The sequence below is a fragment of the Cannabis sativa genome, chromosome 2 (assembly GCF_029168945.1).
Source record: "Cannabis sativa cultivar Pink pepper isolate KNU-18-1 chromosome 2, ASM2916894v1, whole genome shotgun sequence".
Lineage (NCBI taxonomy): Eukaryota > Viridiplantae > Streptophyta > Magnoliopsida > Rosales > Cannabaceae > Cannabis > Cannabis sativa.
Window position 1 is genome coordinate 79,478,535 of NC_083602.1, and position 6,198 is coordinate 79,484,732.

Sequence of the window (6,198 nt, forward strand, 5' to 3'; positions counted from 1 at the left end):
AACGCTAAAGTTGCACTCTATATACCCTTGTAAATAAGGGTTCCTATCCCATGCGGAACTCTTTCCATTTCACACACACTAGTACACTAATATATTTTGTTAAAATAGTCATCAATGTTTCAACATCTCTGGACTGCAAATTATCTGGAATTCACAACAAGGACAATAGGTTTCACTTGTTCTACACAGTTTGTTTATATTTCACTTTAATAATTGGGTTGTTTCTCAAATATAGTCATCCATTTCTTAAATCCACACCCACCATATACTGTGATTCTATTTTATAGATTGGTAAGTCCATGTTATGCATTATATTTCAGTTAATGTAGATAGCATGTCAATTTGTTGTTATTGGTATGAATTTGAGCACTTTAAAATACATTTGCAAAGTTTTAAATCTTTCCACTCATTGTTACTATAACCATGTAATTGAATCAAGCAAAATTGATTATTTACATTTAAATAGTTTATTGAGTCTCAAATTAGATTTGTGAATTGAGTGTGATAATTTGATATAAAAGTGACTGGCTAGATAAACTACTCATTTATAAGAGAAAATATACATTTTTGATTTGATACTGCAGTTAGTTATTACAAAAACTATATACCCATAAGAATTCACTGAGGTTTATTCTATATAATTTACAATAATCATTGATGAAAATAATTTAAGAATCTTTTTGATTTTGAATCATTGAATAGTAGTAGTAGTATATACTCTATACATTCATTACGTGAATGTCCCTCTTGGCTCTTGCAAGAATAGTTGTACAGAGTATAATAATAATTTGAAAAATATATCAATGATTGGAATAATTCAGTTATATATACCCACGTGAATTCTTTTCTTTGTTTGTGACTATTCATTCCAGCTTGGCTACTATCTGCACATAGACACACTATTTTTTTGGAATTTTTTGATATTGCACGAATGGGATCATTTGGGAGTGATAATTTAAAAAATCTAACAAATCCATTTTCAAATATCCGGTTACCACCATAACTGTTATGAAATAATATAAAATAGATGAGAAGAAAGAAGAAAAAGATGAAGAGAGAAAGAGAAAGTAAATGAGAATTTTTGAGTTGTTTATTCCAATGGGGTGAACCCCTATTTATACAAATACAAGAGTGAGATATTAAGAAACTAAGAAAAAGGGAAACTAAGGAAAAGATGAATGTTGATTACAATTCATGGTAATAAATAAAAGATTTGGACATCCACATAATTATTAATATTTATAACACTCCCCCTTGGATGTCCATAATAGCTGCCTTATTAAAAATCTTGCTGAAAACTTGGTCAAAGGAAAAAGAGTATAGTGTAAACTAACTCCCTCCCCCTCATTTAGGCATTTGTGGAGATCTTCTAATCGACGAATTTCGATCTTGTCTGCCGTCTTCTCAAATGTTGATGTTGGTAATAACTTTGTGAATAAGTTTGTAAGATTGACACTTGATTGAATATGTTGAACACCAATATGCATTTTCTTGAAGCGTATAAAGAAGAATTTTGTGAAATGTGTTCTAACTCTATCTCCTTCAATGTACCTCCTTTTAGTTGAACGATGCAAGCAGTATTATCCATAGAGAATTGCTTGGGTTGATACTTCTTTATTGAGTGCAATCCATATGTTTCCCGAATATGCTTTGTCAATGATCTCACTCACACACATTCTCTACTTGCTTCATAAAATGCAAGTATGTTAACATGATTTATAGTTGCCTCGTTAAAAACCTTGCCAGAAAAACCCAGTGGGACAAAATCTGAGCTAGGGAAAAGAGTACAATATATATTTCATATTCATAATTATTTGCAAGTTGCCTCGTTAAAAACCTTGCCAGGAAAACCCATTAGGACAAAACCTGAACTAAGGAAAAAAGAGTGCAACATGAATATGTCTCCCCCTCATGCACATATGATCCATAATTCTTTTGGTGATAATATATCTCATAAGATTATTGTTATCACTTTTAAAATATCACCATATATAATCTTTGATCATATATTTTCTATAACTCTTCCAGAGTATGCATGGACTTCTAAATTATAGATGAGGGGTTCGTGGAACATTAGTCTTTATCCAACTAATTGTATCATTCATGTGTGTACACAACTTTGTTCATACGAAAATTTAAAATTTCAAGTAGATATGAACATAACACATTAATGGTACTACAAATTTTCATTTGTGACAATGATGGTACTCCAAGACCATATATTTATTCCATCTTGTTTTATGATCTTAATTTCCATATCAAATGATCATATATCTATAATTCTTGATACATATGAAGTACTTCAGGACTTCAATACTAATGAACAAACTTTATACATTAATATTTCTCGAAATACAAAAGAAATAAAAGTTTGTTCTTCAATTAATCAAAAACTCTTAAAGAGTCTATCATAACGTATAATTTACGTATTTATATTGCATAGACAACCATAGGTATTTTTCAAATAATAATTTACTTACATGTCTTTATTTTATACAAAGATCTTTGTCATATAGTGCGCGCGACTTTGAATTTATATCACTTAAGACATGTATTAAATTCTTCTAGAATTTTTAGATAAGGCTTATTTCAAATTCTCACTATATTAGGAGCTCCAAATAAATAACCTTTTGTTGTAACATTTATGTGACGCTTATAAATCCTCATAAAATATATTCCAGGCTATAATCAAATCATGATTGTATTTTCTCAATATTTAAGCCTTACTTCAATCAATCTCATGTCTATGCAAACTTTGTACAACAATTCATTATGTACAAATACATATATGCAAATTTCTCATTAGAAATATTTATTTGCACACCCTACAGGTCTTACTTCACTTTATGTGAGTAAATTTGCCTGGATTGCGTCATAATATTTTGGCCAAAAATCAAAATGTATGTCGATAATTCTCGACAAATCTAATACAATGATCATTGCTATCTTATGTTAGTTTATTGCATATGCACACATTCAATATTTATTGTCGACAAAAATTTCAATAAATGATAATTTCCTCCCATATTGACATAACTTATAGAGATCTCTTTAAATTACATATTTTCAAATATGTTTATCATTTATAGGTACCTATAACGAATCACTTCAGGGATTCAATTATGATTAAATGTGTTATGTCTAACTTCTCTTGGGAGTCTCTTCGAGTACCGTTTTCATCACGGTTATCATTTTAATACTTTATAACATTAAGGTATCTCCATGAGTACCTCTAGATTTAACAACTTCAGGGCAAATCAAATGAACATTTACTAATAATTTCTATATTGTTCATTTACGCTTCAGGCGTTTTCAACTCATTCTATCTCAACTTTGAGTAATATTGATTTGCAGTTGGTATATATCATTTTAAACTATATCGTTCTTATAACTTTGTGCAAGGATCATTTTTCAAAAATTATCATCGATCCCAACTGCTTCTCTCCCCCTGATCGAGAGAATTTTAAGAAATTGTGATATCTAATAATATTAATACACATGTAGGGATTTCAATATATCACAATGAATCAATATCTATTTAAACTCATATATATTATATGACATTGAACTTCAGGTTCAATAACTTCAGTTTCAAGTTCAATACTTATGAACTTAATTCATTTCTAAGAATGAGTCATACGTGTATAATTAGAAATACATAAATTTATACATTTTGTAAATGCATGATCATATAATCTTATCACATCGATAAGAAACTATGCAATAAAAATCTAATAATGGCTCAAGACTGTTAAAGAAATATAATTTAAATATTTTCTATGTGCAAATATATGCACATTCTTCTTTTGAGCCTTATAAATTAACAATGAGAAGAATCTTCTGGTTCTTCAACAAAATTTAGTCAAATTCTTTGACAATTTATTGCATATGATTGATCATGTCAAAAAATTCAATTCATGAACTTCAGGTTCACTATAATTTGTATTTCAATGAAACTTTCAAAAGGTAATGTAAATTCATTACAACATAATCATTACAAGTTTCATTTTATATACACGAATAATATAATTATATTATTCTCCAAAACATATACAGTCTTCAGGAGTCACTATTATGTTTATCAAACTTTATATTTCTTCAGGAATCACTATCATCAATTCAATGATGTGTATAATATAAAATGTACATGACAACTTCATCATGTTGTTATAATGGTCAAATAGATATAACCATAATATATCATTCATGTTTCCTGGTATCTTTTTAACAAGTCGTCTAATTTATTAATAGACTATTCATCAGTCTAATTATCATGACTTGATATATTATATATTTAAATGTACAACCAGTACATATAATAAGTTATTTCTTATTATACTTTCATAACTAGATAAAAGTTATACATCTAGGTACATACAAATATATTTTACTACTCTAAGTAGCAATTGTATATAAGACTTCTTTAGGAAGCTTTTCAAATAATTATTTTGTGATTCTTTATCACTTTGATTATATTAGATCACTAACAAATATTAGTAAATTATATATCCACTTTTGGGAATATGCAAACTAAATTATATAGTAACTATATATATACACATATTCTGCACCAACAATAGTTTGAAACTATTGATTTCAAGAAATAATAAAATATGTATATATTAATTTACTTCTGGCATTGCCAATATATGTGAAATCTATATTCTTTGAAATAGAATTTCATGTCTATTCATTCTCTTTAGGTAATGATATTTAAATATTCTAAATGTACAATAAGTTTGTACAATTCACATTCTATTAAATAATCAAGTATGCTTTTATCTTGATTATAAGTATGTCCGTACTACAGGTACGCGACCACTATTATTAAATTCCACACATGATATATAAATTTCATGCACTTTGATTATGTGTGGTATCTCATCTTTTAGTTGTTTCCACTTTTTCTGGAAATATTTGAGTAGTAAATAATGTCATTGATTATTTAAAATCATTACATTCACTTCGGGGAATGACGTTGAACAAGTAGAACATTATTATAAATTTCTTAAAAATTTATTACTTGTTCATACATAAAAAATATAAGAAATTATTCAACAATTTCTTTTACGATATTTCAAAGAATATATGAATGCAATTTTTGCATAGTCTCCAAGATGTATGCAAAATTTAATCTTTAACATATGTCAGATTCAATAATTTCTAACATTGCAAGTAATAACAATGTATAATAACATGACTAATACGAGGAATCTTTAAAAGTGATTGACTTCAATTCGTATCATTCTCTGCAGGGAATGATGAACAATAAATACTGCCTCATGTATTTAAATAACATTAGTCATGCTCATTGTTATTCTTATACTTTAATGTTTCAATGTAATTTTCTTAACATTCTTTTTGGGTATTCAAAACCCACTATAAAATTGCATCAATAATAATCATTTTTAATGATTCTTTAGTTGTATTCACATAAATACAATCATTTTTTTTTCTTCGATAAATATAAAACATTTACTTCAGAAAATGTTTGTCAAAATCTATATCGATATTAGATTATTTTTCATTGTCCTCAAAGAATACAAGAACATATATATAAATATGTATTCATCTCTTTCATTATATACTCATCAACTATATAATGAATATTACGTTTGCATAATCTTCAGGATATATGCAAGATTTTATTGAGGACGCATAATCATCAGGATGTATGCAATATTTTATCGAGGATGCATAATCTTCAGGATATATGCAATATTTTATCGATGATGCATAATCTTCAGGATATATGCAATATTTTATCGATGATGCATAATCTTCAGGATATATGCAATATTTTATCGATGATGCATAATCTTCAGGATATATGCAATATTTTATCGATGATGCATAATCTTTAGGATATATGCAATATTTTATCGATGATGCATAATCTTTAGGATATATGCAATATTTTATCGATGATACATAATCTTCTGAATATATGTATAATTTATATAGATTTTCTCTATCATATCATAGGCACACATATATTGTAAATATTATGAATGATAAGACCATTATATATATATGAAATCAATAATAAATATATAAAAATATACACATACATATATAATATATAGATATATAGATAAAAAGAAAAAAGAAACCAAATGATTCTTGAAATTGTTTCAGTCAGAGGAGTATATATATAAATATATATTTAGTGTATTTTGACTTTGAAACAATTCAAGA